We start from the raw sequence: 23,247 nt of genomic DNA on the forward strand, positions 1-23,247 counted from the left end.
CTTTGTTCAACAAAGCAATTGTCAGCAGCTTCTATTTGGGCGTGTCGGAATATTTTTAAACTCCGACTAGAGATAGCTGGGAAACCTGTACATGAGAAGCATATGAGCAGCAGGTGGCCCATAGTTGGCACTAAACACTAGCTGTAGGGTTGTTGTTATCACCTGAGCTTGTACGCCTCAAGCAATGTTTAACTTGTAAGCAATCCTACATGCTCCAAAAGTTCTGAGAGAACTTCCAAAAGGCATTTCGGGCCAATGTAGTCTCTCGCTGTTGCGTTGCACCGTGAAACTCCAAACGAAGTCGCCAAATGCCGACTTCGTTCTTCACACAGGTACACAGTCACGACTCCACGCAAGGAAATAAACATACGAGCATGGGCCCAACAACCACGTCACGTTGAAGTAATGCTTGCGTACCTCTACTTCAACGCGCCGCCGCTATTGTTTCTTTAATGCCAGCACTCTAAAAGAAATTGAGGCGGTACTCTCAGTCCTTTTTTTTATTACTTTAATGCCCGGAAGTACAGAATGCACCGGTGTATACGTGGATATTTCCTAAATGGGCGAAAAAGAGAGTTCTTATAAATACGCAGAGCCCAGTATTTTTCGATCATCATCACAGTTATTCCTAGGTAAATATAATGTGGGAAAAAGTATCGAAAAAAATCTCGTAATTCTTGAAGCACGCCTAACGTGAAGCATAGTTATTTACACCGTAGGAAAAAAAGTATTAGCAGATCGATGAACGTTGGGGTCTCAGTAAAGCTTTGGCTTCGAGCTTCGGTGAGGGCCGACTACGATGGTCCTGGTCCATTGGCGCACCAAGGGCCTCGGCTAAAAATGGCCCACCTGGTCATTTGAAGATCCTGCGTCAAAGATAAGAAGAAAAGAAAGATCTCAGTTCTTTGTTGATGCTTCCGGAGAGAACACAGCATATCGCCACCTGTTTCACAGCATCTTTAAAGAACATACACAAGAAAGGCAAAATCATTACGATTGGTACTAAGTTGACGCAACTTGATTGAGAAGCCCTGTAATCTACGCACCCCGGGTTACAAGTCTAATTCAGTCCTCAGAATACATTTATTTTGGAACTGTTGCCTGTGCGGTATCTCTTGTTGCAGGTTATATATTATAAAGAATGTTACAACTATGCGCATGTCGGAAAGAAAATGACAACGATTTCACGTTGTTGCGATTGTTTTTTTTTTTGTCCGTGCAGTTGTAAAGAATTAGTCATTCAAACAATGAGTCAGGCATTGAATTAATGGCGTTGTAAAGTCATCTAGGCGAAAGTCAATCCAGTTGGTGAGCCCCAGCACGCGTACGGTTCCGCGCGCGAATGTGTCGGCTCTATACACAAAGGGAAGAACATTCCCGAAAGCTTAGAAGTTCACAGTGCTCAGAAATGTAAATATTTATAAGTACTCAAGCACAAGGGCATAATTTCAAATTACCGAAGTCACATCTCTCATCTTGTCTTCATTACGCACTGTGAATTCAACTCACACCCAATGCACAGGAGAGAAAAACGAGATGCTGAGACATAGAGAGAGAGAGAGAGAGGTTAATGATAGAGGAAGAGATAAAAAGGACGCTATTTTCTGCCTCCCGTCGCGGGGGCACGGCTCAGCGCCTTTAGGGATCGGGGAAGGGGAAGTAAAGATGATAGGAAGAAGAGAGGAGGGAAAGAAAAAGTGAATGGCATGGCAAGAGAACGTCTTGTCAGTACAGTCAGTAGTGCGAATGAAAAGAGTTCGTCTATAAGGCGGCGAGGTCCGCGCAAGCACAGAACTCGAGGAAGGCTCGAAGGGCTTTCGTCTTCGAGCGCGCGGGAAAAAGTATGTCTTCCATTGTTTCGGCAGGTAGTCCAAGCAGACGATAGCGGCTTACCAGTGTGCAACGCTCAGTGGCCAGGTCAGGGCAGGAGCAAACAATATGCTGCAGCGTTTCGTCATCACCGCACCTTCGGCACGCTGGCGATGAAGAGCGACCCGCGGAATACATGCGTGCCGCAGGCCAGACGCTGCCAGTACGCAGGCGAAGCAACAACCGCCGCTCGCATCTGTCCAGGTAGACAGTGCCGGCATTTCCTGCCCAGAGTGAAACCCCACTCAGAGGAAACGGTCTCTCCCCCCCCCCCCCCCCGCGCACTGCAGTCCTTTGACAAGAGGCTCAACCGCAAACGCGTGGCTTCTATTACCGCTACCTTACCCTTGCTATTGCTAGAAAAGGAAGTCGGCTAGCTAGGTGCAGGCGCAGATGTCGGTGTGCACGTGGGAACGTGCGCCAACAATAGCGCATCAGTTGTGTGAGTGCAATGAGAAGCAACTACTGTAGACGTACTACTTGTACACTTTGTAAATGAATGAGCAAAAGACAACATACGGGACACCATTCTTGTGAAGCGATAAAGACACTAAACTGTCACAGCATTCTGGGTGGTATTGTTTGCATGACACACGCTACGTACACTAATCCCATCTGATTCACTGTTATCGCGTCGGCTTCCGTTTCGCGCCAATCAAGCGACTAGGGCGATAATATACGGGGTTCAGCGTCCGCAAAGCGCGACATGATTGTGACAGACACGGTTGTGAAGAGCTACGGAAATTTTCTTCTTAACTAAGTAGACGCTCCTCTAGCACCACACCTCCCTCGAAATGCAACCGCCATAGCCGGGATACAAACCGCGACATCTTTCTCGGTGGCAGAGCACTGTATTCACTACACTACCGCGGCGGACCACGTGACTACGAGATCCACTTGGTTGGCCGATGCCCCCGGGCGTGCCATTGTTTTAAACGAGAAGTTCAGGACTCGACGACCACTTGGGTTGCTAGCAAGAATACAAAAGAATGGCGGTCATTTGCACCGGGCGTCGTCCAGCTTTGGAAACATGCGAAACGCGAGAAAAGCGGGAAAGAAAGAAAAGAAAGGGGAAGACTGCAAGGCGTGCGCTTATCTTCTCGCGTGAACTCTGCAAGGCCATCGCGGTACGCAAGCAGAGGGAATTCGAGTGTCTGGACTTCAAGGGCAGTCGCTTATGCCAAGAAGTGGGAGACTTCCAAATATAGTCGCGACCCAGACCATCGCGCGAAACGCGGTTGGGCAGCGCACACACGCTTTTTCTTGCAAAGTTACGCCTCCGTTTTGTGAACATCAACAGGGTGACCTTATTATCATCTGATTATTAACCAAAATCCCATCTGTTTATGTAGCTGCTGTTACTAACGTTGCCAAATGCAAACACATGCATGAACGCCATGCTATGCATCCCGTAAAAATCTTTCCGTCATACTTTCTTAGGGCCCTGCGAGTACAAATTATAAATTAAGAGTTTGGTCCATGAGTATTCACATAAATAAAAATATAAATCATAATATAGTTGAGAGAAGGACTGAAGACAACGTGCTTTGGAGACACTTACTAATGAAGAATGTTCAATTTCACAAAAGCGTGTCTATATTTACGATAGACACTTGCGAACCAACCACGCCCTCAGACACGTAATTATAGAAAATATGCCTCAGGCTCCGTTTCACTGCTAATAATCAACCTATTACTTCAAATTGTACGATAATATGGTTTGGAACAGCTCAATAATGCATATATTCTGGTATTGCTATTTATGGTGTTCATATCCATGGGCAGGGTTGGCAGTTTCCGTATTTCTTCCCCAGTTTTTGTGCCAATGCCTCCGAAGTCCCGTGAGCTTAAACTGCAAGTAGAAGGGACACTAAGCTGGAAAAAAAATGAATCGCTTTATTTGACGAAGTTTACTCAAAAAACTCCAACATCGTTATTTGGGCACACCTCAAACAACGACAAAGAGAATCAAGGTCGAAGTCTCGATTTCCAATTTCGCGCCAACATCTCCGCTTGATAGACATCTGCAATTTCAAAATGATTTTTGTTTTCATATTTCGGCAACAATTCGAAATAACTTTCCCAAACCTTGCTATGTTAAGCCTCTTGTCGTTTCAGATTTCAACGTAGTTAATATTCTTTTCCGATTATGAACGATGTAAGTTCATTGGACACCGTCAAATTCTACGATGGGATCACGGTTGGTGCTGGAATATTCAAGAAAGGCATTACCCCAGAACTTTCGCTTTAATCTTATCTAGCTTACCAAGCACTTTAGCGCCATAAGCGTGGTGGTTTTGGTAACTTACTAATACGAGAAAACTCAGTTTTCTTATAGTGGCACTATAAGTCTCGTTTTCACTGTTTCTGGGATTGGAATCACTGAGCATTTGATCAGACGAACTCAGCAGTGAAAAAAACCAGCTGATAGTTTGCGCTCTTTTCCTTCCCTCCTGTGTTCTTCCCATTACATGCGTAAGGAACGAAGGTAGGAAATGAAATGCAGGGGTGTTAACCAATGTATATAGGAGAACTATTACGCCACGCTACACAGGGGAAAGGAGTAGGAGTGTTTTAAAGATTAAGAAAGTGAGAAGAGAGAGCACGCAATGTCGGATTTTACAGTCACCATAGCACAGTAAGTTAAAAACTTCCCGTGCAATTCTGCTGCATTGAAAAAGTTGAAGCAAATGCGTAAAGGTTCTTATCACACATATTCACGAACTCATCCAGCAAGAAGTTCTTCCAAAATACTTGTGGGCTCTTTGTTCACTCCTTGTTCTGACAACGCAATGGTGGCCGCATGGATTACACTACAAATCAATACGTGCTGTTGTAGAAGTAGGGCGAAGAACGCCATGAAAACGCCCTTAAATGTGAAAGGTGACTGCTTCTGACCTTCTCACTTTACCTAACTGAGGCCACATAGACGAAGTGAATATCGATCGACGAGAGTCAGGCCGACGGGTCCGCGCAGCCCCGCAACGTGTAGAAGTCCACGCCATCGCGCGTAGCAGATCACGTTCGGAGGCGTCGCGCTCGAACACGCACCGCGGTGGTCCGATTTGAGCTGGGCGTTGTATGAACCAGGAGCAACGGCGCGGCTCTGTATTCGGTTTGTCACTCGGAGATACGTTTCGATGAACGGGCAGCTTTACAACTTGCACATATTGCCAGAAGTTAGCGAATTTATTTATAAATGAGAGTAGATATAAGATTTACGTACGCCGCCTTTGATATACTTCAAGGAGTACTGTCACAATTTTGAGGCGCTTCAGAAGGAACGTTTCTCGTTTGCATGGTATGCACTATCAACGCCCTCCATCCACGTACCGAAGTCATGATTTTAAGGTATTTCACTTCGATTTAATTGATTGATTTGTGGGGTTTAACGTCATAAAACCACCATATGATTGTCAGAGACGCCGTAGTGGAGGGCTACAGAAATTTCGGCCACCTGCGGTTCTTTAACGTGCACCCAAATCTGAGCACACGGGACTACAACACTTTCGCCTTCATCGGAAATGCAGTCGCCGCAGCCGAGATTCCATCCCGTGACCTGCGGGTCAGCAGCCGAGTACCTTACCCACTAGACCACCGCGGCGGGGCTATTTCACTTCCATAGTAAGGTTGTCGTCGACCAGCATCTGGAGGCACCACCGCAATAGACATTATCACAGCAAGTCAACGAAGTAAGCTGGATTTGCGAACTCAGCGTCTCGCACCCAGGCCAAATCGTAGAAAGAGTTGTCGGAGTAGCTGGTCGACTAATCACTCGCCATTGTTCACGTGAAGTACGTGCGACTGACAGCAAACGACAGGCGGAGTGGCGCCATGACGAAGCGGCAATGAAACGTAGGTGGCAATAAAATAAGAGAAATATAAAATTTGACCACACAAATCTTTTTTTCTGAACAAATCTACAAAGTTAAGACGCGTGCGAAAAGTATTCATGAATGGATGGATGGATGAACTTTATTTGGTCCTTCAAAACATGCTTTAGCACGTAAAGGGCCACTCCCACGTCGGAACAAAAAGGCCAAGTCTCTCTGTTGCGTCGCAGGCCCGGTGGATTGCCCATAGCTGTTGTTGAAGTCCGGAGCTTGCAATCGCACCCTCCCATTTGGACGGCGTGATGACTTCCCCACAGCGTAACGCGGGGCCCCGCTAGAGCATATGTTCCAAGTTAGCTATATCGTTGCAAAGGAACGTGTATTAGTTGGCTATATTTCGGGATAAATAACAAAAAAATGCTCGAAAACGACGAAGAGGCAGAAGAAACAGACAAAAGTCAGCGCTTTGTCCTGCATCTCTTCCTTGCTATTTTCGTGCTGTTGTTTATTGTGCAAATCGACGAAGGTCACATGAACGGCAGTAGATATTTTTAAAAGCAGATTGTTAGTCCAAATATGTTTCTCGAATCGTTCTATGGTGCCGCTTTTTAATAACTGATATCTCCTCCCTATTTCATCTGTTCAGTTTATGGAACTGTTTTTATGCTAGCAAGACACAGATACCGAAGTTTCGACGCTAACTGTACAAACTGCAGTGAGCTGGCTGCAACGTCTTCCCTATAACCTTCGACCACGGTAATGTTCACCGTCCATACCGATCAATCTGCTCTCATAATCAGGAACACATGCGGACTTACGACGTTAGTCTATAACGTAGTGTAAAGTACTTTCCCTCCTCGAGTTGAAGACGAACAGCGCGAAGCATAGACGACGGTAAGATGACGTGCGCTTATCAGTGCAGGTTCAAAGTGCACTTCAGGTTAGCTTGTCACGTAACTCGACGTCACTTGCTCGCTCACGAGTGGCAATTCACACGGCGATAAGATAAGGAGTAAGAAACACTCAAGCTCACGCACTTCAGCGTTGCACGGACTGCCCACTCCACATCTTATCGCTGCACATCCGTAAGCATATATGGAGCCTACATTTGCGAGAAAAAAAAACAGAAACAGCCAATATTCCAAGATCGTGTTGCTGTAACTCTATTACAGGAACTGACTTGCATACTCAGCAGCGGCAAGTAACTCGGATGCATTCCCTATAAAAGACACCGCTATTTGTACTTCTCTTGAACGACTGAACAATGGGCCACTTGAGTCGATGTACTTGACGTCGCGTATATCAATCCCCGCGGCAGCTCGTACAACATACCGGCAATACACTCAGCGCAATGATAGGCCCCTCGCTATCGCTATAGCTAAGCGGAAGCTCCTTCCCAAGTATGCGACTACCATGCGGGAGCCGCAGTTCGCCAACGTTCAGATCCACTGGCTTGAAAGTATAATGCAAGCCTGCAGCTGAAGCCGAATGATAGCTACACGCGCAATGATCGGTTATAGGAACTCCGTAAACTCTTACTCTCTGCGCTAGTCATCATTATCTTGGTGCAGGGCACCACTAAAGTATGGCAATACCACCGAATACCTGTAGAAGCACATAATATGTAAGGCGCACTTCATCTGCTGCACAATTCACCCTTCATATGCTGCACAATTCGCAGTGAGCGTTTACCTCACGACTTCATGTAAGCACCGCAAATAAGATGCTCGCGGTACACACGACACTGCGAGTGTTGCATACACGGCTGCAAGCTTAACTACGTCTTGTAGGGGAGGCCTACGCCGAGGGAGGCGCTGCAGAGCCTGGCGCTGTCAGTCAATGCGAAGAGAAAACTGGTTACTCGAGTGTTGACCCTTCCGCTATCCCCTTCAACCTGCTTTGAAAACGCGTCGCTTTGCTCGCACGCTGCACGCGTCCTGCACGTGTTTTTAAAGCTTTCGCGTCGCGCGCGGTTATGATGTATACGCTTCTCTCCGCGTTCAATAGGATCGCCGCAATTGAGGATTTTTTCGTGGCAGCAATTTGGTAAAAGGGCAGCGTCTGCCCAGCCATGTATCCGATGCGAAGGAAGTTTTAGCAGACGACGCCGTCCTCGTCAGAGCGAAGTGCGTTTCGCAAGTGAAAGACGACGCTGTTTACGACGTGAAGTTAGAGGTGGATACAAATTTCAGTACGTTCATAATTATATACCTGTTTTATTTGGTTTGCTGTGTGTACTATGCACTATGTTTGATACTGTATGCATGGGTCAGGCCGCTTCTCGTGCTTTAGGTTAAGCGGTTCTTGCGCTGACACTGCTATTAGTTGGGATACCTTAATTGACTAGCACCCACCCAAGTTATCGTGGGGTATATACACAGCACTTCAAAAATAAATCGTCGATTTGGGGCTTCTTTCTGACTCACAACGAAAATTTGCATCTATCTCGCGTGTCCTTCCTTGCATTATCACCGTTCTCATCACGTTTACTTCGAGTTCACGAACAGCGTGCGTACCATCACGATGAGCACCCAGCTTTCAGATAAAAAAAAACTATTATTATCTGCCGCACTACAGATATGCTCAATGATGATCATCGTACAATATCTGCATAAAAAAACTCCAACGTATGAACGTTGTTGTGAACGGCACGATCTGATTTCTACCACAACTTTATTTTGCTTAGGTGGAAGCGTCATTCTGTGAGGGCAGCCGGATCAGCACACAATTCTGTGGAGCAGGCTGTGCCACAAGGTATTGCTCAAGACGACCCAGCAATGCAAGATGAAGAGAACTCTGTTTTTCTCGATGTCTATGACTCGCTTTCAAGCGATTTAGAATCGCTAGAGACGCCAGCAATGCAATTACATTTGTCGCTGACGCGACGCTCCCGCTTGAGTGGACACGACCACGACAACTGTGAAAAAAAAAGAAAAAAAAATGCATTAGCTGTTGTTGCACGTCCCTTGGCAGATACAGTGAACTAGTTGTTACCGAGTGTGCAGGGGCAGCCCGAACAACACGGTGCATTTTTGATACGTGACCAAGATAAAATGCCTTTATAGCAATGCGCTCTTCCCCTGCAGATTAGACGCACAAAAAAGTTTCTCTGAAGGCTGGGTGCTCGTCATGATGGTACGCACGCTGTTCGTGAACTCAAAGTACCCGCGATGAGAACGGTGATAATGCCAGGAAGGACACGCGTGATAGATGTCAATTTTCGTTGTGGGTCAGAAAGAAGCCCCAAATAGACCATTTATTTTTGAAGTGCTGTGTATATACCACACGATAACTTGAGTGGGTGCTATTAAATTAAGGTATCCCAACTAATAGCAATCACAGCGCAAGAACCGCTTAACCTAAAGCACGAGAAGCGGCCTTACAAATACATCCAGTAACAAACATAGTGCATACTACACACAGTAAACCAAATAAAACAGGTATATAATTATGAACGTACAGAAAGTTTTATTCACATCTAACGTCGCAAACAGCGTCATCTTTCACTTGCGAAACGCACTTCGCTCTGACGAGGACGGCGTCGTCTGCTACAACTTGCTTCGCTGCCCTTTTACCAAATTGCTGCCACGAAAAAAAAATCCTCAATTGCGGCATCCTATTAAATGCGGACAGAGCGTATACATCATAACCGCGCGCCACGCGAGACTCTCAAAAACACGTGCAGAACACGTGCACCGTGCGAGCAAAGCAACGCATTTTCAAGCAAGTTGAATGGGACAGCGGTTAGGCCAACACTCGAGTAACCACGCATTTTTCTCCCCACATTGACTGACAGTGCCACGCTCTGCAGTGCCTCCCTCGGCGTGGGTCTCCCCTATACCTCCCTATTCCAGGAAAAGTATTCACGAGTAAAAAAAAGCACATATTCTGACAATAAAACCCTTCTTCCAAAAACTGAGGGCCAAGAGTATATATCGACTTTTCAAACAGCAAGTAAGCGTTCTTGTGACACTTTCAAGAAGTTGAAGAAAGCCGTCACCCAAGAAGCCAGCGTTGCATGCCTGCTGATGTATCTCGATAAAACCTGGAGACATACACATCGAAGTTCGAGTTCATTCGCCACTACGAGGGACATGCCTTGGCAAAAAAGAAGATTGACCATTTAGGTGATCGCCTCGACGAAATTGGCTAATTATTGTAGTTGGATAGTGAAGCCGCGTGTATTGATTTTCATGTCTAAAATGTTTGACTCAGAGTGGAATTCACATTTTTAATGAAAATACTTCTATACACATTTCGGAGAACCTAAAATAATTGTTTATAAGAAATGTTTATGCCTTACGAAAGCGTGCAACAGTAACATTCTCCTGCACATATCTAGGGCGTATATATAAGCGAGCCTGGGAAAATGTTGACACAGCCGGAACCATAGAGAAAGGAGGTAGTTGAACAGAGCCCGCTTTCGAATTATCCTGCAGTTCGCCTTGAGCTTTTCACATCAGTACTCAAGAGAGCAAACTAATAATACTGTCACCAAACGTGGGAGACCAAAGGCCCGGTCGGCGAAAGCTATGGAGAACTACCAATAAAGTTGTTACCAACCAAAACCGTCAATTCACTGCCAAGCGCGCAAATTGCGTACCAGCGATCCCGTTTTTTACACGTTGCACGCCGACTGCATAGCTCTCACGGCTGCATGAAGCCCAGCATACGAGCATTCGACAGCGTGAGCCCTCAGGACAGCTGTCGTTTATTTATAGGTTTCTACAGTTGGCCGTGTACGTCATGTCAAAGCCAACGCAACGGATTTCTGTGTTACTTGTCAGGCGCAGCTGCAGACAGATCCGACTTCAAATACTTCGAAGTACTTTTTCGCGGAAAGAATTCTGCGGCCTGGAAGCTATGGTGTTTATAAGCATAATACTTACGTTGAATCGAGAAAATATTTTTTCAAAGAATTAGGACCTGGTAAGTGTAGGCAGCTGTAACTCCGGCGCTCCTGGACACAGGACATCATTGTTCAGTCTCGAACCACCATTGCGAATAACCAAACAAGCAATTACGAAATCGGTTCATCACAATACATCGTACAACAAGCACAACAACAACAAAAAAACTCGTACAAGCTTGCCTCACTCGAAATTGAACGCGGAGATCGCTGACAAGTAGCGAAACTCCTTGAACAGCGACTGCCCAGCGAGCACAAGGCATAACAGAGAAGCGGGAACAACCTGGGAAGTGTATAGGGAGTAGTTGTCGAGTAGGAGCCTGGCTAATTCATAAAGCTAAGCTGAAGCTGAGGTGTTAATTTGTACGCATTGCATTGTTCCATCGCGTATATCTCACCGCAGGATCGGTTACAAAAGCTAGCGCGAATGCACGGCGACAAGAATAGAGATCATTGAAACACAAGCGCGCACTTCGATTATTTATTGCGTTTGCGTGTGATAATTCTGGCAAGGCACCTGCAGCAGTTGTGTGCAACTTCATCTCCCAAATTAGCATTCTGCTCAGCGGAGAACTGCGGAATATAATTGAACATTTGGGTATAAAATGATCACGTGCTGTCATGGCTTTGTCATTTTCAAGCGGTCCAATACGTTCTGAACAGTGATCGGGTTCAGGAAAGTGCAAAGACGTACGACAAGTCTAACAATGGAAAAAGCTAGAAAGGTGCCATAATGGCTGTAGTTCTCTTCCCCACACATATTTGGAGCAAACGTTTGCTTCGCAATTAAATTAACAAGTCTTGTGCCGCTAGCACAAGTTTTGTTTTTTGAGCGACACGATTGATTGACATGTGTGATTTAACATCCCAAAACTACAATATGGTTATGAAAGACGCCGTAGTGGAGGCCTCCGGAAATTTCTATCGCTTGGGGAAAGTTTGTTTTTCCAAGAATCAGCACGCAAAAGAGGAGAGTTCAGTCGATAATCGTAAGTATTCCCGGTTACAACGCTGGCGAAATGAGAATCGTCTGCATCTGGTGAAAAACGCTTCGCGATGGTGCTTGAATCCCCGTTCCAGAAATGCTATTAGATAGCATGACCTAAAGCATCAGACGCTAGTAAAAAAAAAAGAAACAGCACGCCGAACTTTGATTTGTCCACGCATGCACATAATATTCTGGAAAGTTGAAGCTTGCCTTCCAGCTTTCGCCAGGAACGGGTAGACACTCGCCTACATTGAAACACAGGACTGTTGCGAGCAGCTAAGGATATGCGACAACGAAGACAGACTTCTCCTCACAGAACGCCTCTCATGCTCCTGTCCCAAATGAGCATATCATGGAATATAATTCTTTACCTGTTCATGTTTCAGCACAAAGAACGTACTGACAACAGCACAACAGCATTAGTCAGAGAAAAGACTGAAGGAAAATTGTTGCAAGAGCACAAATAAAAAAACGGAAGAAAAAAAAAGTCTCCTCAATGACGAATTTTAAGGCTCAAGATGATGTTATTGACTACGGTGACAATGTATGACAATGTACGACCGAGTGTGAGAACAAGTTGCATGTATCACGCCCCTATGAACTGTTCCTTGAGACATAGCAAAAAACATTACTGAAAATATATAGGCGTACTCTCATTCATTATTCAGAAATACAACTGCGAACAGAATATAACAAGAAATATTTGTATTCTCCGCGATGGCTTAGCGGTTATGGTGTTAAATCGGCGACCCGCAGGTCACCAGATATTATCCCGACCACAGCGGCCGCATTTTTGTTGAAGGTGAAAATGCTTGAGGCCCGTATACTTATAGATGTAGGCGCATGTTAAAGATCTCATGGTGGTCGCAGTTTTAAAAGCAACCCTCCCCATATGGCGTCTCATGTTGTTTTGAGACGCCAACTCCAGATATTACGATTTAGAAAAATTTGTGGTTCCGTTGGTAGAACCATAGAAATATAGGGCTTGAATGGCCGAAATGTTCAATTTTAAACCGTATTTGATAGTTTCTTTTTTTGCTAGTGACTGCTTGTCTTCACCAATATAACGCGCAGAATCGGGACAGAAAGATACGCTTTCTGAGCAACTCCAGCGTACTGCCTGTCTGCGAAGATGAGTTCAGATATTCTGAAATACGATTTATTGAGTAATTAGTAAGTTGCTATTACCTTGGAAACGGCATAGACGCTAACGAGTGTTCATCTGCGACACGTAGTGATTGCGTGATTTTCATCTAAGAACACCTCTGGAGTCGCGACGTCAGCAAATGTACGTAACCGGCAAAAGAGAGATGTTAAACGTTTATTAGTATGCTTCCTATTATGCAAAGTTTGTGGCACCCTTCTCCAGAGCTTTACTTAACATAGCGGCTCGCCGGGCATGGTCAGGGTTGACATTTCGCATTCCAAGGCCAGATCCGAGAGTCGCGCCTCCCACGACCAATATGGCAACGGTCAAGTTTGCCAAACCTGGACGTCAGCGGTAGTTGTATGTGAGGTGTGTATAAGTGTTGGCGTTCCTCCGCACTATCCTGGAGCAGTCATCGGAATAAAACGTGGTGCACGAATAGCGTCTGTACACTGACGCTTGTGTATAATACTGCTGCACTAATTTTTTTCTTTTTGGAGTGAAACTTTTTAAATGCTTATGATGTCTATCCGGCTTCAATGATCAATTTGTCCGGTCGCCGTGCACAGTCGGAGCGCAGATGCAAAATGCAAGTGCGCAAAAGTGTCTGCCGATGTACACATCGCTCACATTCCTTCAAAATATCAAGCTACAGCACCATAAAAACACCCAAATTTAATCAACCATTAATCAAAGAATGTGACAAAGCAAAGGGTTTACAACAACGAAATAAATTGCTTTTTATCTGAACAAAATAGAAGGCCATGATTCATGATGCGATGTACGCTATACTTCGCCCCATCGTCAGCATTAATTTCATGAATCTGCCTTGGTCTTTTTTTTTTCTGTCGTTGAGTGTTGGCTCACACCAGCACGGACGGAGGTATTCCATTCTTTCGCAACTGCACACCTCGTGACAGAGTACACCTCCCATGCAACGCGTGTGCTGACGTCGGTACCACCAACCTCCGGGTACCGAGATCATTGCACGTACTGTTTCGATAGAGGACGGAATTCTCCATTTCTATTTCAGTAGTGTAGGATGCTATCCCTCTGCACAGATATCACGCATCGCATGACAATAGAAAAGCGCCTGAAGCTCAGGTATCGCACGCAACGAGAGAGTAACTGAGGCATTCCACTGGTCTGATTCGTTGGAAGAATCGGAAGACGCCGGCTCTTGTTCACTCACGATAGATCAGTAGCTTAAATAAAAAGAAAAGCTCAACTTATTCTCACGTGTTTTACTTTGGAATCCTATATGAACACCTCCTATGATATATATACACAATGCTATCGGCGGCTTTGACAGTAGAAAACATTGTCAAAAAGATTATATTACCTACAGTTTTCTATCTTTTGCAAAAGGTGTGAACGTATAGAATGAACTATAGCGGATGCTACACAAGTGATTCTTGTGTACTGATATTTTGAGATTTTTTAAACAGTCTTATTCCATACATTTGCATTACGCCTAGTTTTAATGTTTTACCTTCCAGTCCTATTTCATCATGATACATTATCTTTACATAAGTCGGCGAACTCTTCCATGAGTCTGCTCATTCGGACTCACTCAGAATCAAATCGAGCCGTGAGTCTGAATGATTCCAGGTGAGTAATATTTTCTAGAGTCTGAGTTCGAGTGAGTCCGGTTGAAGAAAATTTTCATTAGTGCGAGTCTGTGTGAGTCGGGCTCAGGGAAATTTTGGAGTGTCTGAGTCCTTGTGAGCCCAAAGCGCAAAGTATGTTTTTTGAGTGAATCTGAGTTCCACTTTCTTTTGCCGACCTATCGTCCTATACAGTTATTTTCAGTATCACTGTCCACCTCACCTATAGATTCACATTTATATTCACGTCTACTCACTGGTACTTCAAACCAATGTCGTTCAAAGACCATTTCAATATTTATTGGCTAGAGGAGTGAATTACGTTAAGGAAACTCTTAACTTCCCCCACCAACTATTCCAGAGAATTTCATGATTATTGTACCTCATACGTTAATCTCTTCCAAGAAAAATGGTCTTACTAACTTGGAAGCACTCAGAACTGGTTTTCGAAGGTGCGATGTCGAACAACAAGAAGAACATCGATTACGTAAAATATCGACGTTAAAGAGCACTGGAAGCACCATTTATTAGGCTCATTTTAGGCTGATAGATTCAAGAGTCCACTTACCAGGACTCACTCAAACACAGATCAAGCCGTGAGCCTGAGTTAGTCCAGGTGAGTAATGTTTTGGTGAGTTTGAGTGCGAGTGAGCTATAGTGGGGTTTAACATCCCAAAACCACCATATGACTATGAGAGACGCCGTAGTGGAGGGCTCCGGAAATTTCGACCACCTGGGGTTCTTTAACGTGCACCCTAATCTGAGAACACGGGCCTACAACATTTCCGCCTCCATCGGAAATGCAGCCGCCGCAGCCGGTATTCAATCCCGCGACCTGCGGGTCAGCAGCCGAGTACCCTAGCCGCTAGACCACCGCGGCGGGGCAGTCCGAGTGAGTCTGGTTGAAAAAAAAATCTTTCGTGAGTGTGAGTTCGAGTGAATCTGGCTCAGGAAAATTTTCTTGAGTCTGAGTTCGGCCAAATAGAACAGACGCTACAGCGAGCCATCGATACGGTTCAAAGATTCCTAGAGGGCACGGGCCTCACCTGCTCGGCTGAGAAATCGGAGCTACTGGTTTACAGACCTACGCGCAGAGGTCGAAAGCCCAAATACAGCGAACAAAGCGCAAATCACGCAGAGGAAGCGATACAGCTAACGACCTCGGAAGGCCACGTCATTCCCAAAGTAGACGTTATACGCGTGTTAGGCTTGTATATTGCAGCCAATGGCCACAATGGCGAAACTGTTCGCAGGTTGGAACACGCGGTAAATCAGACAATCCGACTTCTAAAACGAATTACGAACCGACATAGTGGTATGAAAGAAGGGAACACTATTAGACTTGTGCAAGCCTTTGTCCTCAGTAGAATCACGTACGTTGCCTCTTACTTGAATTGGCACGTCGCCGAGAAGATAAAATTAGATTGCTTAATCAGGAAAGTGTATAAGCAAGCTTTATGCTTACCCATGAACACAAGCACAGTGAAATTATTAGAACTAGGCTTGCACAACACGCTTGACGAATTAATAGAAGCGCACAACGTAGCACAGTATGAACGACTTTCTAAGACTAAAACGGGCAGGTACATCCTCGAAAAACTGGGAATCCACTATCACACGCAGCAAGGCGAAAAAGCCGACATAACCGTGATGGTGAGGGAAAAGATAGTGATTCCGCCGTTGCCCAAAAATATGCACCCGGAACATCACACCGGCCGAAGAAACCAGAGAGCGCAGGACTTGCAGAGAAAATTCGGAAATTGCAAGGAAGCGGTATTCGTGGACGCGGCCAGATACGCGCGAAGGTGTGGTTACGTGGCCGCGGTGGTCGACGGTAAAGGGACATGCATGACGAGCGTTACGGTGCAAACGCCACTGACCGAGACGGCCGAGGAGGTGGCCATAGCACTCGCGGTGGCGACCACTGAGGCCGAAGTGGTAATTAGTGACTCGCAAGCAGCGATACGCAACTATGCGAACGGTCGTGTCTCCCGAGAGGCGCTGCGAATCCTAATGACTAACGAAGACAAAATTCGGGAAAAAAATGACACTTTCGTCATATGGACCCCCGCACACACACAAACCCCGCTGGCCGGCAACGAGGCGGCGCACGCGGCGGCTCGAGCACTCACGAACCGAGCCGTTGCGAACGCCGACGCCACCTCGGGCGAAGTTCCACACGGGGGGGAGTGGGAGTGGGGGGACCGCATGACTAGTTACCACGAAATAACGCAGCACTATAAGCTAGAAAGGCGAAAGTACCCTCCGCCACACAACAGGTTAAATAAAAAACAGGCAGTTGCGTGGCGACAACTGCAAACATATACTTATCCGAATCCAGTTCTCTTTAGTCTCTGTTACCCTGATCTGTATTTAACAGAAAAATGCAAGGTTTGCGATGAAAGGGCAACACTTTCACATATACTATGGGAATGCTCGAGTTTAGATGAAAGCAACGATGAAAACCACGAAGAGGCAGTTTCGGACCGCAGGACACGCTGGGAGGGGGCTCTGCTCAGCTCCTCATTCGAACAACAACTGTGGGCCGTCCAGCGAGCCGAGGAAGCCGCCCGAGCCCAAGGGCTCGTGGCCGACGCCTAGGCCCGCCCCAAATCAACTTCGCTGGACTTCATAAATAAAGTTATTCTTCTTCTTCTTCTGAGTTCGAGTGAGTACAAAACTCAAAATATATTTCATGAGTTACTCTGTGTGAGCTCCGCAAGTTTGCCGACTTATGCATCATTATACATAGAATATCGTCAGTGATGAGTGCAACCTGTTGATTGTCTTACCTAAACTGCCAGCTCATGTGTGCAGTCCTGCTTAAATATGTTAGCAGGGCAACTTTACCTGGCAGGCATCTTTACTGGTCGTAACAGCTCTTTGTCTACCTAGTGCGTGCGTTCGATCAACCGGACACGAACTGTCCATTGCGAAAAAAAAATGAAAATAGGTCGCATGTCTGCGATTGTAAAAAAAAAATCCGAAGTAATAAAGTTTAGAAAAAAATTGACCCAGTGGGTGGAAATTATCGTCAATCGCTAAAAATTGCACTTAGTGCACAAGCAATTTCAGAAATATACGCACTCATTCGTCGACAGGACTCGAACTTACTCAAGATGCCTTATTATGTTCGAAATATGTTGTGGTTTTGTTTTTAAACGTGTTTATGGGCAGCGAGGTCACCTTTATGAAGAATTCTGTGTGGCTATACAGTGCATCGGTAAGCACAAATCCAGGGCACACGATTTTTTCTGTTTTGATACGTTCTCCACCACGCCTATTGCCGCATAATAGAATTGCACACTGTTTTTTTTTTTACATCGAAAGCGCCTAAAGATGTACTTTTTAGCAGACATCATAATATCAGAGCCAGAGTTGTGTGCCATGAAACTGAAACCTACCATTTCCGGCTTCGCTGCTGAAAGCTATGATATGTACCAGATGAAGTGTGTGTGAAAGGGGGGAGGGGCGTGCATGCGTACGTGCGCGAGCACGTGTTCAAATCCACTGCGTAAAATTGGATCACATGTGGGTGTTAATGCACATGCGACCACATGTGCGACAGAGAGGTCCGTAACCCCGCATGCAGGCGGCATTCAGATTAACGCGGCTGTGAGAAGGCCAATGACGAAAAAGAAAACTACAATATCTACATGCGAGCACCAACTGCAGCGAACTAGCACAACCTTACCACTCATAACAACTCGCACTTAACTGCTGCTCTGATTCTGTTCATCTCAGTGCATTAAATACACTGTACTTTTATAACAATTATATAAAGTACATCTGTGCGTTCAAAAACTAAAACAAGTACCGTGAAGCCACCCAGGAAGCAAGCATCCAGCTATGAATACGCCGTGCCGGTCGTTGACGCGGAGACCGCTGCGCCTCTGCAAACCGGTCGCGGTTGTTAATCATGCCAGATTACGCGTGCAAGACGGCGGTTCGAAGGGGGTGATAAAGCGTCCCAGCTTACGCCCTGCGACGACCGTCTCCAACCGCAGGTGGTTTCTAACTATTATGCGGTTCATGACCCCGCTGCTTAGGAGACTTTGCCTGACCTCGAAAGAACTCGCGTTTCCCTTCGAGGAGCGCTCTAGCGGAACGTCGCTTGAAAGGAGGAAAGAAATAAGCGGAAAGACAGGGAGGTTAGCAAGTTCCTATAGGCTGGCTGGCTACCCTGTGCTGGAAAAAGGGAGAAGGTGAATAAAAGATGATAGAAAAGAGATGCTACAAAGAGAAGGGGAGATGAAAAAGACAGAAGATAGCGAAAGAGGAGGAGCAAAATTAAAGAGAATACGGCACGAAAGTCTGTCTCTAAGACCAGTTGTCCACGAAAAACGTAATAAAGCTTTCGAAGCCTTTGGGGCTGAGGATGGACTTGGCCAATATCCCAGAACCCTTTGTTTCGACGAAGGCCAATCATCTAGAGTTTCGGTAAGTTCATTTCTTGGCGCGTTGAAATGGGCCCACTCACACAGAAGATGGGGGATTATTTCTTCGCAGCTGCAGTAATTGCATGTAGAGGAGCTGGTCATTCCAATAAGAAATTGATATGCGTTCGTGAATGCCACACCAAGCCACAGGCGGCTCAGGGGATCTCCTCAGCTCGAGATATTCTTGAGGAGAAGACGAAGCTTCAGAAAGAGATCCAAGTTATGCGGGTGAGCGTTTGCAAATCCCGTCGAGTTCCACTGTACTAGTGTTAGGTAACGTGCAAGCAAACGAAGTGATGTAGCTGCGTCGGGTCTTGAGAATGGGATGACTGTGTAACGCGTGCCTCTGGAACTACTTGGCTGGGGCCGTTGATGAAAGGCGATACCCAATGCAGATGAGCAGCGTATAAGTCGACGGTACGACTTATGCGTGTAGCGTGGTGACTATCTTTTATTTATTTATTGTGATTATATATATAGTGACTATATATTTATTCACATCGTTATGCTCAGTAAACGCATACTGAGCCTCCCCAGACGCCGAATAACCAACAAATGCTGAGCTCCGAGAGTTGCGTTAGCGAGATCTTGCCACGCTTTGGCCAAACTACAATGAATTATAAGCGCTCCCGGGCTACTGGGGCCGTTGATGAATGAACCAAAATTGCTCCTTTATATACTTCTGCCAACGTAAGTTTCCACAGATGGTGCTAGGTATTATTATTATTTGACTTCCATACACAGATACACAAAGACACAGAGGAAAGAGGGAGAGAGCAAGCTGGCAACTGCCACCTGGAGGGGCCCAAGGCCTGCTCACTCTTTCGGGAGGAGGGATAAAACAGAGGAAAACAAATATTAGAGGGGAGAAAGAGAAAAGAAGAAAAAGCGGAGAGAAAAAAATGACGAAGACTTAGACGAGTATGAATGAAAAAAAGTAGAGAGAGAGAGATAGATTGTCTATAAACGGATGGCCAGGTCCGTTTGGTAAGTAGCGTAAACAGGAATGAGTCATAGTATACAGCGGTTTCCAAGCATATGAAACAGAATTAAATATTAGCCTGTGATCGCCAACTAGCCCTTGTTTAGTTCCTAGGTGCGTAGTACCTACCCTCGATTGGTTGGAAGGTCCTGCCACGATTGCGTGCGTGCGCGCACGCACGCGTGTGTATGTGTGTTTTTGTGTGCAAGTTCAATAGATCTTGTGGGAAATACAGTCGAAAAAAAAAGTACGACAAACTCGCGAAACGCAAGCCTAGCTAATGCTTCGGCAGAAGCCCGTGCCTTCGTCAGAATAAAATGAGTCGAAGAAGTGGAAGACAAATGCGCGAAAGGTTAGTAAAGCCTGTGTTTCGCACGTTTGTCGCGCTTCTTTTTTTTCCCTACAATTCGCACAATCTTCTTTTACTCTGACGAAGGCAGGTCCTCCAGGCCGGAAACTTAGTAAATCTTGCGTTTCGTACGTTCATTATGATCTTTTTCGTCTGCATTTCCAACAAGCTCCATAGACCTTCCTCTTTATCTCTCTCTCTCTCTCTCACACACAGACACACACACACACACACACACACACACACACACACACACACACAGTCACGCAAACACACACACCAGACCACACACACACACATGCGCGCGCACGCGCACGTATTTTTCAAGCACTTTCATTGTTACCTTGCTATTATTTCGAATAGTATTAAATGATCCTGTTCATTTCAGTGCCGCAACCTCGCGAAATAAGGGTAAGGGTGAAACAAAGCATATGGCAGTGTGTTGTATAAGCCTCACGCTACGCAAGCTATAAGTGTCCGCATCGCACTTCGTCTTCACGTCGCGAGACATTTGAAAAGTGCGGTTTCTTCTTGAACGTTGTATACGTACGCATAGTGTCTTCGAAAGATTAGGTGAGCAACGAACGACGCTAGAGGGCTCCGTTTCGCGCCCGTGTAGCAACACGGGCCAACGCCATTTGCTATAGTCAAGACAAAGGCAAAAGCGGCTTCGAAGCGACAAGCGATTCGACCTTGGGATTAAGAGGATGGCTGGTTACGTACGGCCGTGTAATGCAATCACGCAGCCCGCTCAATACCGCAAAAAAAAAAAGAAACGTTTTGGCGGTGAAAACCCTCACTGTCAGTGTTGACATCCCTACAGAAAATACACATCGTCAGTTCTGTGAAATACACATGTTTATGAGAATTACTACACGTTTCGTTTCGTTGAACTGTACGCCATTATCTATGGGCGCCGCTTCGTGTATACCCAAGGTTGCGTCTGTGCTTAGCAAAGAAACAAAATTATTTTTTTTCAAGAAATAACGACGCATAAAAGATGAAGCTAGTTGGCGTACGCCTATACGTGAAAAGAACACTTTGCCTCGCTCTGTACGTCTCGCCTCTACGGCTACACCATTTAAGCCATCCGTCAACAAGTATTTTATTTTTTTCCTTTACAGCAAAGATGTGAGCATGTTTCGTAGCCAATCCCACAAGGAAGCACTAGTATTGTCAATCCAAGATAGTGGCCATGAGACAGAGCTTGCATGTCAACTAATTAAGTAGAACACCCTCAGAATATAATAATAATAATAATAATAATAATAATAATAATAATAATAATAATAATAATAATAATAATAATAATAATGAATAAACAAAAAAACCCTGAAAAAATAAAACAGAGCCACCGGAATCGTGATATGTTTTGCGTTTCATGTAACCTAAAGTTCCACCTTTCCAACATCACGGATGGCGTTAGTACAAGTAAAACCCAATCCTATCACATCAATTAAACGTTAATTTACTTTGCATAGTCCAATTGCAACGTCAGCCATATACTGACGAGGGCCGCAAGGTCAAGAGAATATGGCGGCACCACCACGGTTCTAATGTTTAGCGTAGTCGTAATGGCCCATGCAGGGACATTTCAGTGAAGGCCATAGAAGCGTTTAGAACTTGAGCCTTTCATGTGCTCGAGAATGAGCGAGCGCCCTTAACCGGCTGCGTGGTGTAAATAGGCGCCGGAAAGCCGGCATCCCGTAAATAGTAGGCGTCGCGAAATTTCCATCCGGGTGCGTCACGCCGACGGAAAACAATGAGGCTGATTTAGGAAACAAAGGAAAACAATTCTCCCGCTTCTTTTGTTAGCTTTTTTACGGAGCGGCAGGTGCGTGAAACGAGTGTGACCTTGCACCTACGCAAGCGTCGTCAGCCCACGGTTGGAGTGGTCGCCTTTGGAATGAAGGCGACGGGGCGAACAGCTGCGTCTGCGTACGGGGTCTTGCAAGACGATAAAGTGTGGTTGTGCGATACACATTCAACGGTGCCTCTGCGTTGTGGAAACGTGTGCTTACGTCGACTGTCTCTGATTACCGTCAACGTCAGGAAAATCTCTGAGGCACCATCTTAGGGTTTCCCATAGAATACTAAGGTAACTTTGCAAGAACGAAGAACGGTCGAGTCCGAAAAAATATATATTATATATATATATATATATATATATATATATATATATATATATATATATATATATATATATATATATATATATGCCCCGCCGCGGTGGTCTAGTGGCTAAGGTACTCGGCTTCTGACCCGCAGGTCGCGGGTTCAAATCCCGGCTGCGGCGGCTGCATTTCCGATGGAGGCGAAAATGCTGCAGGCCTGTGTGCTCAGAATTGGGTATATATATATATATATATATATATATATATATATATATATATATATAGGCAGGCACGGTGGTTGAGCGGCCGTAGCGTTGCATATAGTCCAGTAGATCCTCCGTGAGCGGTCACACCGTCGTAATAAACCACGTTGTGATTGCTCACGGAGGATCTACTTCACTATATATATATATATATATATATATATATATATATATATATATATATATATATATATATATATATATATATATATATATATATATATATAAGAATTTCAATGGTTGCGATGAATGGAGGCAGGCGTGCTTTCATCTGAGCACATTGTAAGCAAGAATAAGTCGAGATGGGTGTAAACGACTTGTCATCCAGTGCATTCCCCGACGGAGGTTCTATTAACACCGTCCGGAGGGAGCGAAAAGCATTACTCCCGAACAGGACGGAGCTTTTGGGTGGATTTAGGCGAGTTTTTATTTCACACATCAAAGAACTTTTTGAGGTCAATATGGACGTAAATTTTTACATCAACTGAAAGAAAAAAATCACGTTCGCAGCCTTCCCATGCGCAAGCGTAACTTCAATTTCGTTACCTTCGAAGCACACTTTATTGATCACAGTACAAAAGCATGCACACAACGTTCGCGTAATATTACAGTAGCATCTATGGATGGTTATACCACGAAGGACGCATATATGATTGGCAGGTTTCCATATCGCCAGAATGAGTGATCCTTCACTTCTTAACACGCGAGTGCAGATCAACAATTGCGAATCAATAAATACACAAGGCT

At 45.3% G+C, this 23,247-nt stretch overlaps 1 protein-coding gene across 1 annotated transcript in view; it reads right to left on the reverse strand.

The window, feature by feature from the left end:
• Positions 1–721: 721 nt before the first annotated feature.
• The window catches only part of LOC142802992 (uncharacterized), a 58,186-nt gene continuing 35,660 nt past the window's right edge, over positions 722–23,247 (reverse strand). The window contains exon 3 of the mRNA XM_075888085.1: positions 722–866. The gene's annotated coding sequence lies outside the window, so the exon portion shown is untranslated. The remainder of the gene's footprint in view (positions 867–23,247) is intronic.

Source organism: Rhipicephalus microplus, chromosome 3 (genome assembly GCF_043290135.1).
Source record: "Rhipicephalus microplus isolate Deutch F79 chromosome 3, USDA_Rmic, whole genome shotgun sequence".
Taxonomy (NCBI): Eukaryota; Metazoa; Arthropoda; class Arachnida; order Ixodida; family Ixodidae; genus Rhipicephalus; species Rhipicephalus microplus.